The sequence below is a fragment of the Arachis hypogaea genome, chromosome 16 (assembly GCF_003086295.3).
Source record: "Arachis hypogaea cultivar Tifrunner chromosome 16, arahy.Tifrunner.gnm2.J5K5, whole genome shotgun sequence".
In the NCBI taxonomy this organism is placed as follows: domain Eukaryota; kingdom Viridiplantae; phylum Streptophyta; class Magnoliopsida; order Fabales; family Fabaceae; genus Arachis; species Arachis hypogaea.
The window spans coordinates 95,484,006-95,496,823 of NC_092051.1; the positions used below are offsets into that span (position 1 = coordinate 95,484,006).

Sequence of the window (12,818 nt, forward strand, 5' to 3'; positions counted from 1 at the left end):
ATGTCTCTTCGCTTTGTGTCTTTATCAACATGTCGTCCACATAGACCTCCATGATCTTTCCGATATGATCTGAAAAGACTTTATTCATTAACCTTTGATAAGTAGCTCCCACATTTTTAAGACCAAAAGGCATTACGATGTAGCAGTAGTTTGCTTTTGGTGTTAGAAACGAGGTTTTTTCTTGATTAGGTGGATACATTGGGATTTGATTGTATCCGAAATATGCATCCATAAATGAGAGGTATTTATATCCGGATGAGGCATCCACCAGAGCGTCGATACTTGGGAGTGGATAAGGATCTTTTAGGCAGGCTTTGTTGAGATTAGTGTAGTCAGTGCACATTCGCCACTTCCCATTTGACTTTTTCACCAAGACGACGTTAGTTAGCCATAGTGGGTACTTGACTTCTCTTATGAATCTTGTCTCCAGTAGGGCTTGTACCTGCTCTTCCACAGCTTGGGATCGTTCTGGCCCGAGTTTTCTTCGTCTCTGCTGTACTGGCCGAGATCTTGGGTAGACCGCCAACTTGTGGCACATTAGTTTGGGGTCTATGCCTGGCATGTCTGTAGCTTTTAATGCAAAGAGATCGACGTTATCTCGTAAGAACTGTACAAGTGATTCTTTTATGTCTCCTCTTAGAATCGTTCCAATATTGGTTGTTTTGTCCGGGATGTCTCCGATCTGGACTTTCTCTACTTCACCTTCAGGTTGTGGACGGAGTTCTTCTCGCCTCTGAACTCCACCAAGTTCAATTGTGTGGAATTCTTCTCCTCTACCTATGAGGTTTAGACTTTCGTTGTAACAACGGCGCGCCATCTTTTGATATGCTTTTATTATAGCTATCCCTCCTGCAGTTGGGAATTTCATGCATAGATGTGGAGTTGAGACTATTGCGCCGAGTTGATTTAATGTTGTCCGACCTATTAAGGCATTATAGGCTGAACTTATGTCGACCACAATGTAGTCTATTTTGAGTGTTTTGGATTGGTTTCCTTTTCCGAAGGTTGTGCGTGGTGAGATGTATCCCAGTGGTTGCATTGGGGTGTCTCCCAGTCCGAACAAGCTGTTTGGATACGCTCTAAGCTCTTTTTCTTCTAAGCCGAGCTTGTTGAAGGCAGTTTTGAATAAGATGTCGGCGGAGCTCCCTTGGTCTATCAGTGTGCGGTGAAGATTTGCATTTGCCAGTATAATGGTGATGACCATGGGATCGTCGTGTCCCGAGATGATACCTGATGCATCTTCTTTGGTAAACGTAATTGTCGGGATGTCGGGTGCTTCCTTCTTTCCCTCGATATGATATACTTCTTTGGGATATCTTTTTCGAGATGATTTGGAGATTTTCCCTCCTGCAAATCCTCTGTGTATCATATGAACATGTCTTTCTGGTGTACGAGGTGATTGCTCGGTTCGTCCAACATCCTCGTCCCTTTTCTTTTTTCTTTGCTCATCATCCCGGGTGGCCAGATACCGATCTAGTTTTTCCTCTCTTACTAATTTTTCTATGACATTTTTTAAGTCAAAACATTCATTGGTGGAATGCCCACGGACTCGATGGTATTCACAATATTCGGTCCAATTTCCTCCTCTTTTTTTGCCTTTGAGAGGTCGAGCTGGGGGTATTTTTTCTGTGTGACAGACTTCTTTGTAGATATCCACAAGGGACACCCGAAGAGGGGTATAATTATGATATTTTTTAATTTTTCCCATGTCGATCTTCCTTCTTTTTGGACTCTTTATCCTTGTCCCGGGGGGGGGGGGGGGATAGGTGAATCCGGATTTTGAGGTCTCTCCTAGTCGAGAATTTTCCTCCATGTTGATGTATTTCTCCTCTCGTTCTTGCACTTTATTCAGAGATGTGGGGTATTTCTTTGATATGGATTGGCTAAAAGATCCCTCTCATAGGCCATTGATGAGGCCCATGATGGCGGCCTCTGTTGGTAGGCTTTGTATGTCTAGGCATATTTTATTGAATCTTTCCATGTAGTTGCGAAGACTTTTCTGATCTCCTTGCTTGATTTCTAATAGACTGGGGGCGTGCTTAGCCTTATCCTTTTGGATAGAGAATCTGGCCAGGAATTTTTTGGCTAAGTCGTCAAAGCTTGAGATGGACCTCGGAGGTAAATTGTCGAACCATCTAATTGCTGTCTTTGTAAGAGTTGTTGGAAACGCTTTACAGCGAAATGCATCTGAGGCGTCGGTGAGGTACATCCTACTTCTGAAATTGCTGAGGTGATGGTTGGGATTTGTAGTGCCATCGTACAACGCCATATCCGGAAGTTTGAGGTCCTTAGGAATTTTGGTCTTCATGATCTCCCTAGTGAATGGATCTTGACCCTTGCGAGAGTTGTCCTCAGAAGTGGACCAGTAGCTTTGGTTTTGAGATCGGCTTCGAGTTTTAGAAGTTTATCTTCTAACTCTCAGCGTCGCCTTACCTCTTTTTGTAGATCCTTCCCAACTTCTCGTTGATGCTGGATTTCTTTTTCAAGTTGCTTTAAACGGTCTTGAAGCGCTTTTAATACTCCCGGATTTGATGAGTTTTTGTCCTTGTTAGATTCCGGGGTATCTTTTAGTGTAGTGTTCGCGTTTTTGTGCGGTGTTCTATCTTCTAGATCTGAATCGTGGTCGTTGTCATGGTCGTCCGCCATGGTGATGGGATGACTTCCAGGACCCCGGCAACGGCACCAATGTTCCGAGGGTTACCTGAAACTGTAGGTCGATCTCGGACGAGATCCTCTGTACTGGTCGGAGATGACGTGTCCGGCTTGTGGATGGCGGCCGGAGCTGTCGTATCTGACTTGTTGGACTGGATGCGCTGCTGATCCTTCATCACCGGAAGGTGGTGGTACTTGCAAGGGACTCCGATGCTTAAGTTAGCAAGGGTATTGAGCAGGTTTTTAGTAGAATCAGAGTATGAGTTATACTTGGGTGCTTGACGAACGAAATTTTCTATCGGTAAAGAATAAAAGTAATCGCGTTGTAAGTATAGTTTCTAAACCAACGGAAAATCCTTTCGTACAAATGTTTTGGTTGTCACAAGTAACAAACCCCTTTTAAATTGATAATCGAAGTATTTAAACCTCGGGTCATCTTCTCAAGGAACTGCAGGGAAGTATGTCCTTATTATTGGTTATGAGTTTTATAAATTGGGGTTTTGAAGGTAAGGAACGAGTAATTTAAATGACAATAAAATAAATAAATGACTGTAAAATAAACTTTTGGCAAGGTATGGGAGTTTGGAATTTCTATCCTAGTTATCCTTATCAGGTGTGATGAGAATTGGATTTTAATTCCACTTAGTTAAGTCAAGTGGACTAATTAGATTGATCCTCAAGTCCTAGTCAATCCCTGTGGGAAGACTAGCTTTAGAGCGATCTAGATTAATTAGGAATCTGCCAATTTCAACCACTGCTGAGTTTGACAACTCAAGTGTTACCAATTACTTAACCAAAGCCAAAAGGAAGAAAATATCTAAATTAAATTAAAAGCATTCATAAATAGAATAAGACAATTATGAACTGAAATACCTCAAATAATATTAATTAAGAAAATCATAACATGAATGTAGCATAAGCTAAATTGAAATGATAAATGATAATCAAAGGTATATAATAAAAGTAGAAAATAAATAAGAGAAACATTGAGAGAGGAGAAACCTAAGAGAAATCCTAATCCTAATCCTAAAACCTAAGAGAGAGGAGAGAACCTCTCCCTCTAAAAACTACATCTAAACTATCAAAAGCGAGTAATTGGAGATCTCCCTCCATATGGATGCATTTCCCCACTTTATAACCTCCAATCTGTTCTTTCTGGACTTGGATATGGGCCAAAAAGGGCTTCAGAAATCGCTGGGAGCGTTTTCTGTAATTTCTGGTGCGTGGCGTCTGTCACGCGGTCGCGTCATCTGGAGTTTTCCTTGTCACGCGTTCGCTTCGGTCATGCATCCGCATCGCTGCCAGCTTCTTCAAAAACTCTATTTTGTGCTTTTCTTCCATTTTTGTATGTTTCCTTTCCATCCTTTAAGTCATTCCTGCCTTAGAAGATCTGAAACTACTCAACACACAAATCACGGCATCGAATGGTACTAAAGGGTAATTAAAATAAATAAATTTAAAGCATAAGAAACATGTATTTCACATATATCACATAATAAGGAAGGGAAAGTAAAACCATGCAATTTTCATGAATAAGTGGGTGAAGGATTGAATAAATCTCTTGAATTGAGCACAATATATATCATAAAACATGGGTTTATCAACCTCCCCACACTTAAACAATAGCATGTCCTCATGCTAAGTCCAAGATAAAGAGTAAGGTAAGGTTAAAGTGGTGGAATCTCATGCAATGCAATCTATCTAAATGCAACTACCTAAATGAATCATGCAATTCTAATTTTTATTCACTTGTATATAAAACTTACATGTAGTTAAATTAATTCACATTCTCAAGGAATTATATATGCATAGCCAAACCCTGGATAATGTCAAAGCACTTTTACAATTGAGATGGGTAAAAATATTTTTCAAACTTGCAAGACACTTAACAATTTAAGCAGAGATATATGGTGATGAGCTATTGAACCCTCACTGGATTTTGTGTTTACTCTCTAGTCACTCAATATTTATTGGGTTAATCACTCTATTATTCTTTTTATCCTTACTTTCTACAGCTTTGTTCTTCATCTAACCAATCAACAATTATAGAATACAGACATACAAAAATTATGAGGTCTTTTTCAAGGTTGTAATGGGGCCAAGGTAAAGGTAAGGGTATATGTATAAGGCTAAGTGAGCTAATAAGTGAATCCTTGATTAGTCTAAGATCTCACCTAACATACATATTTTGTAATTTGAAGCTTCTTAACCTATTTGCCCAGATTTTTCTCACTTTGTATTGCAAGCTCATTAACTTAAATTTTTATCCCATGTGCATTGATTCTTTTTATTTTGCAATTGGGGAGTTTTTGTATCCCTTTTATTTAAATAAATTTTTTTAATGCACATGGTAATTCAATTGATTTCACATGAGCATGCTTCCCAAAATTTTATTTTGAGTACTTTTATTCTTTTTAACTTCCTACCTTTGTTTCTATCATCCATGTTCCCATAAAGTTCCCCACACTTAAATAATACACAATTTCTATCTTAAGCTAACCAAGGATTCAACTTGAAATTTTTATTTTGTTTTTCTGCTTAAGGCTAGTAATGTGGTTTATATAACAAGAGGGGTTCAAAAGCTCAAGGGGGCTAACAAGGGTGATGTAAAAGGTAGGCTTATTTGGGATAAGTGAGCTAAACAAGTAATGGCCTCAATCATCTCTTAGTATGTATCTATACTCTATAATTGGACATATAGATTAAAACAAAGCAAAGAACATCAGAATAAAAAGAAGGGCGAAACACACAGGAATAAAAATTATGGTTTGAATGTAACCATACAATTAAGATCAAAACTCACAGGCTGTGTGTTCTCTAGCTCAAAAAATCATATATCAGTTATACATGTCATGAAAGTAGAAATTAAGAGTTCCCATTATTCTCAATGTAAAATTTATTTTGGGTGGCTTTAAAGTTTTAGTGTTCCTCCTTGATGAAATGTTGTTAACTAACTAACATGTTATGTTCTATATACAAGGTGTGTGGATTGTTTTTATTCTGTTAAAGTCTCTAGTTTACTTCCTTTTTATTTTCAATTTAAACCAACTATCACATGCTAAAGGGTAAACTATACTAATTAATCCACATATTCTAATAAGTTGAAATTGCAACTAAACTAACTGGCTAATGGTATAAACTAAAGTGCAAAATGCAGAAAGTAGAGTAAAAACACATGAAAAGAACAATGTATAAGTACTGAAAGATAAAAAATAAAAATAAAGATAAAAATACAGAAAAGTAACCAAAATAAAGTAAAAGAGTCTGTAGTGGTTCACCAAAAAATATGCCAGAGATGGCGACCTCCCCACACTTAAAATAAAGCATCGTCCTCGATGCTCACTCAAGCTGAGTGTGAAAGAGTGTCATCACTGGAAGGATGGGCTACTAGAGTCTCGGTGGTGGCCTGAGGATCTGCAGACTGGATGAGCGTGGGAGGATCTGTTTGCTGTAGAGGAAGCTCTGACTGGATAGGAATCTCTGGATCTGCGGTCTGTATCAGGTGTGGCTCCCCCTACTGTGGCGCAGCCTGCTCCGGTCCTGCCTGGGCAGCCTGGGTGGGGGTCTCCTCCTCGTGAGCGTCCTCCTCCACCTCAGATGTATTAGAAGGGGTGTCAGGCTCGGAGGGGATGTCACCGCCGGAACGGATCATCAACTTGACGTGCTCATAGCGTCGCTTGTTGCGGCGCTCCATACGATCCAACTGGGCGAAGAGTCGATGCACCAAATGGTAAATAGGCTCAGGAGCAGCTGGAGATGCAATGGGTGGGGCAGGTGCAGCAGTGGAAGAAGAGGGGGCAGCTGAAGGTGTGGCTGTCTCATCAGAAGCAATAAGGAATGGAGGTCTGTAGCCTAAAGCCAGAAAGTTTCTGCTGTGAGGAATGACCTTCTTACAGTCCGCAGCAGGTGGCTTCTCATCAGCATCCTCCCAAGGCACGTCAACTCGATGGCCTAGCTGGGTGACCATGTAAGAGAAAGGGAGGGTGCCTCTGACATGGACCCTGGCCATATAGTGCCAGATGAAACGTGGCAGATACAGGTCCTTACCCTCCATCACACACCAGAGGAGGGTAATCATAGCAGTAGGCAGCTCCGTCTCATGAGTGCTTGGCATAATGAAGTTACTCAGGATCTGGTGCCAGAGCCGAGCCTCATCATTCAGGTATATCCGCTTGATTCCTTTAGGCATGGTGGTGTTCTTACCCATGACCCATGGGACAGTAGGGTCAAGGGCTATCCTCTCCTTGACAGCGTCCCAGTCAAAGCTCAGAAAGTGCATGTCCTCTTCAGCCTTTTGGTAACCGTCAGGCTGATCTGACTTAGGCTGAAGGCGCAGAATATCCTCAATGGCCTCTTCAGTGACCAGTATCTGTTTCCCTCTGAGGTGCACTGCGTCCAGGGAAGTCTTGAAATAATTGCAGTAAAACTCTCTTACCCAGGAAGCATTGACCTCAGTCAAATTTCTCTCCAAGAAGAACCAGCCTCTTTGTTTGATCTGATCGGAGGTGTACTACTGTAGTTCTTCTGGAATTTTCAAAGTCCGCTCCAGGTACAGATTTCTGGAGGTAGCAAATACTGGATACTTCAGCTCACAGTATCGGTTTGCAAACTTAATTGGATCAGTGGCAGGGAGGAGCTGGTCAGCCTTCTCCTGCGGGGTAAAGTGCTTCTCCCGCCAGGAGTCATCATAATATATAAGCTCCAGGAGAGACATAGAGGATTCACTTCTTTTCTGTTTGCCAGTTGTTGCCTTTCCTTTTCCTTTTCTTTGAGTGTCAGACATCCTGAAAAATAGAAATCTAGAATATAATAAAAGCAAGAAAACAAGTAGGCAAAGAACAAGATAAGCACAAAGTGGCAAAGGAGCAGTAGAATAATAAAATGAGTTGAATAATTATGCATTTTAGAGTGTTTTGGAGTTAAAAAAAAAACTGAGATGAGAAAGTTCAATCCAAAATGTAATATAAATAGAATTCATGTTAATTAGGAAAAACCATAATCATGCCTTAAGTTAAAAAGTAAAAGTAAGGAGTTAGTCAAAAAGTAGAGGGGGTGGTTAGAAAGTTAAAAGTGGTTTTAAATTGAAAAAGAAGTTAGGAAGCAAAAATCAGTGAGTTAGTAAAAAGAAAGTCAGAGTAAGTGGCATGATGATTGGTTTCTAAGTAACAAGAATTTCACAATTTGAAGCAACAGACAACTCATATTCAAGCAAGAAAATCAAGTTGCTGATGATTCATATAGATATACCAATAACGAAAATTTGAAATCAAATCATCAATAATGTGATTTATTAACCGGGAAAACAAAAGGAATAAGAATGCTGGCCCGTGTATTCATGAATTGGTTTGGTGAAAGCTAAGGACAGCAAAATTAAAAATTCCAAAACCAATACATGAATGAGAATCAAAACAATTTACAGAAAATTGGACAGCATTCCGGCTAAAATTAGATGTTCCCGGAAAATAAACAGCAGCAGAATAGTTCATATAAATTAAAATAAACTGCAAATAGAGATAGATAATATGAACATGAAAGAGCAGTCGCAATAGCAGCATGAACAGTAAGAACATCATATGAATAATACTTAGATCACAGCAACAGCAGAATTGCGAAAATTATAAAACAAGTATCAAGAATAGCGCAATTAATCAGGCCTAAATCTACTAACCACATCCTAGCTACCTAACCACCTAGAATCCACTACAACATACATCTCTAACTAGCCTAAATTTAAACATAAACTGCTAAGTGTGGGGAGGTCGGGTGTTGGTGGGAGGTGCAGCGGTGAGGGCGCGGTGGTGGTGGCTGGCCGCGGTGGGGGCAGCGGTGGTGGAGGGAAGAAGAGAAGAGAAAGAGAAGAAAGAGATGGAAGGAAGAAGGGGGGGTGGCGTTGCGGTCGTGGTCGGGTGGTCGACGGTGGTGCGGCCGGTGGGGGTGGTTGGGGTGGTGGTGATGGGTGCAGGGGAGGGTTACAGAGAAGAAAGAGAGAAGAAGAGGAATGGGGGGGCGCGACGGGGTAGGGTTTCGCGTCACTGGGGGTTAATAAATTTGAATCCACGCGATTGCGTAGGGCACGCGGTCGCGTGGCTAGGGTGGATAAGGGTTGATGCGATCGCGTGAGTGACGCGATCGCATGGAATGGGTAGAAGGATGAATGACGCGGTCGCGTGAGGTATGCGACCGCGTCGCAGGAAATTGTGCTAAACGCACAATTCCAGCATCATTTCAGCGTAACTCTCTGTCTCCTTTGGGGTGTTGTGCAATCCACGCGATGCGAACACGTTGCTCACGCTTTCGCGTGGGATAGGTTTTGTGCAAGTGACACGTTTGCGTGATGGACGCGAATACGTGGGCCGTTTTGTGCTAAACACACGACAGCCACACGATTCCAGCGCAGAATTCTGGGCGTTAGATTTTTACTTCGATTTCCAGGTCACGCGGCCATGTGAATGACACAGACGCGTGGCGGTTGTTTCTCGCAACTGACGCGAACGCTTTAGTGATGCGATCGCGTCGCAAGCCTTCTTTTCCCTCCTCTTTTTTTTTTATGTAGGTATGCAATTATGCAGTATGCAATGCTAAATGCAAATGTTTATGAATAGCATCCAGGTTCAATAAAAATAAAACAATATAAAAATAAACAAAACGAAATAAAATGGAAACATGAATGATCATACCATGGTGGGTTGTCTCCCACCTAGCACTTTTAGTTAAAGTCCTTATGTTGGACATTAGATGAGCTTCCTGTTATGGCGGCTTATGCTTAAATTCATCTAGAAATCTCCACCAATGTTTGGAATGCCAACAGCCTCCAGGATGCCAAACTAGGCATGTGAAGCTTTTGAGTAGCTTCAAACAGGACCTCAGGCTCCTGGGGTGATGAATGTCAGAATATTTTTTAGGATCCCAAACTTTGCTATTAAATCTGCCTTGGTCTTGATCTTGATGCCAGGGCATCTTGGCCAGTTTCACTGACCTTTTCTTTACTGTTTTTAGGTTAGTTTCATGCATTTCCTTAGGAAATAAGCTAGTTTTGGGTAGATATTCACTTACACCTTGATTCAAGCATACATTGTGCATTTTACATTATTTCATGAGAATTTTGCATAAGTTTAGTGACAAATTGTATGTTGCATTGCCCATGACTTAGACTAGAACTTTGATGCGCTCTATTGCTTGATTTCAGGACCAAAGGAAGCAAGGAATGGGAGGTAACTTGCAAAGTTAATGAGAAAAGTGATTGCCAATAACGCTCTCAAAGCCATCATTGATCACGTTAAGAGTCACGTTAACTAAGTTAACGTGAACTCTAACGTGGAGAAGGGAAGTTGAGCCAACGTTAGTGACACTTAACATTGTCACTAACGTTGGCAAATGCTCATAAGTGGCCACGTTAGAGTCCACGTTAACTTAGTTAACGTGGCCTCTAACGTTAGAAAGGGGGAGAAACGCCAACGTTAGTGACATTCAACATTGTCACTAACGTTGGCCTAAGGAGAAACATACCACGTTAACTCCCACGTTAACTTGGTTAACGTGGGAGCTAACGTAAGAAACAAGCATGGTCGACAACGTTAGTGACACCCAACATTGTCACTAACGTTGGAAGCAACCACACAACCCCCCAAGGAGCCACGTTAACTTAGTTAACGTGGAAGCTAACGTTGATGAGTGAAAGAATGGCCAACATTAGTGACACTCAATATTGTCACTAACGTTGGGGATGGCTAAGCATGGCCACGTTAGAAGCCACGTTAACCTAGTTAACGTGGACTCTAACGTGAGACATAGGGGCACCTTGGAACGTTAGTGACAATGTTGAGTGTCACTAACGTTCTCGAAGGATGGCAAGCCCACGTTAAAGAGCCACGTTAACTAAGTTAACGTGGGCTCTAACGTGGGAACAAAGGGGGATTTTCAAAGTTATTGGAAATGTTAAGTCTCAATAATGTGTGCGAAGGACTTAGAGGTAACTTTAGTGGCAACGTTTATGCCACTAACGATGAAGTTAACGTGGCTTTTACTTAGTAACGTTAGTGAGAAAGTTGATTGTCACTAACGTTCTCGAACTTATATTTTCACTAAACGTTAACACCCCTAACGTCCTGAGCTAAAGTCTCTGCCCACTTCACATTTTCTCTCTGCAAGTAAAGCCAAGCCCAAATGAAGAAGAGAACTGCTTCAAACTCAAGATCCAAAGGCCCAAGACTTGAAGAGCCAACTAGAAGCTGAGAGAAGTAGTATATATAGGAGTAGCTTTGAATTGTTGAAAGGAGTTCTGAAAAGTAGTATATATAGATGGGTATGTGACTATAACCCTCTCAATACTTGATTTGAGAAATGCATGTGGTATAATCAGTGACCATACTTCATCTCTTCTCATGAGTAATTGACCAAGGAATTGGCTATTGATCAAGATTTGAGAGATTGAATTGCAAGAAATTGTAATTCAATCAATTAAGATTGCCAAGGAGATCAATGAGTGCATTGATTGAGGAAGAGATGAAAATGAACTTGATCCGGAGAATTGCAACATCTCCTAAGCCCAATGAACTCCCTATCTCTGATCTTACCCATTCTCTTTAATTTCTGCCATTTACTTTTATGAGCAAATCCCCCATTCCCATTTACAATTCTGCAATTTATTTTCAGTCATTTACTTCCAGTCCTTTAATTCCAGCATTTACTTTTCTGTTATTTACATTCCCGCTATTTTATTTTCTGCAACTCTCAACCCAAATTCTGGATTCGCTCAACTAGAACATTCTTCTAATTAAAGTTGCTTGATCAATCAATCCCTGTGGGATTCGACCTCACTCTATTGTGAGTTTTTACTTGACAACAAATTCGGTACACTTGCCGAAGGGGAATTTGTTGAGAGACAAGTTTCCACCCGCATCAAGTTTATGGCGCCGTTGCCGGGGATTGATTGTGCATCAACAATGATTAAATTGGAAGATCACTAGATTGAGCATTTTTATTTTGTGAATTTCATTTTTTGTTTGAGTGATTTACTTTCTGTTTTAGTTAAACTTCTTCCCTTCCCCCTCTACTCTTTTGTTTTTCTTTGTTATTTTCAATTCTGTTTGCTAACCCACTAACTGTTTGATATATTGCATCACCCACAACTAACAGTAATTCTGACAAAAATACTTTCTGCACCTATCTTTTCTTGCTTGCACTTGATGGTTGTATGACAGGGAGAAGAAGCGGAGCTTCAACTTCCTTCGATTCTGAACTTGAGAGGACCTTCCTTAGATTAAGGAGGGAGACAAGAGGAAAGAAAGTGGTTGGTGCTGAGGAAGAAGAGGAATTCTTTGAACCAAACATGGAAGACAACATGGAAAACCATCATGAAGAAGAGGATCACAACCATGGGGGAGGAGGTAGAGCAAATCATGCTGGGGAGGATAGAAGAGTTTTGGGCTCTTACATCAATCCAAACCCAGGCAATTGTGGAAGTAGCATCCAAAAGCCAAGAATCCATGCCAACAACTTTGAACTTAAACCACAGCTCATCACCCTTGTTCAGAACAACTGTTCGTTTGGAGGAGGTGTTCAAGAAGACCCCAATCAACATTTGACCACTTTCCTGAGAATATGTGACATAGTGAAGTTTAATGGTGTTCATCCTGACGCTTATAGACTGCTCTTATTTCCATTCTCACTTAGGGACAAAGCAGCCAAGTGGCTGGAATCTTTTCCAAGGGAAAGCTTGACAACTTAGGAAGACGTGGTGAACAAATTCTTAGCAAGATTTTACCCTCCTCAACGAATCAATAGGCTGAGAGTTGAGGTCCAAACTTTCAGGCAACAAGATGGTGAGACTCTATATGAAGCATGGGAGAGGTTTAAAGACCTAACAAGGAGGTGCCCACCAGATATGTTCAACGAATGGGTGCAGCTGCACATTTTCTATGAAGGGCTCTCTTATGAGTCAAAGAAGGCCGTAGACCATTCATCCGGAGGATCTTTGAACAAGAAGAAGACTATTAAGGAAGCCATAGATGTTATTGAAACAGTAGCAGAGAACGACTACTTCTATGCTTCCGAAAGAGGGAACACAAGAGGAGTAATGGAGCTGAACAATGTAGATGCTCTGTTGGCCCAAAACAAGCTCATTACCCAGCAGCTGGCTGACCTCACCAAGAAGATGGAGAGGAACC

At 41.1% G+C, this 12,818-nt stretch overlaps 1 non-coding gene across 1 annotated transcript; it reads right to left on the reverse strand.

Annotated features, from left to right (window-relative positions):
- Positions 1–12,433: 12,433 nt before the first annotated feature.
- LOC112761454 (small nucleolar RNA R71) lies at positions 12,434–12,540 on the reverse strand. Its single transcript, XR_003181849.1, has one exon. It is a non-coding gene; the product is annotated as a small nucleolar RNA R71 (small nucleolar RNA).
- Positions 12,541–12,818: the final 278 nt, after the last annotated feature.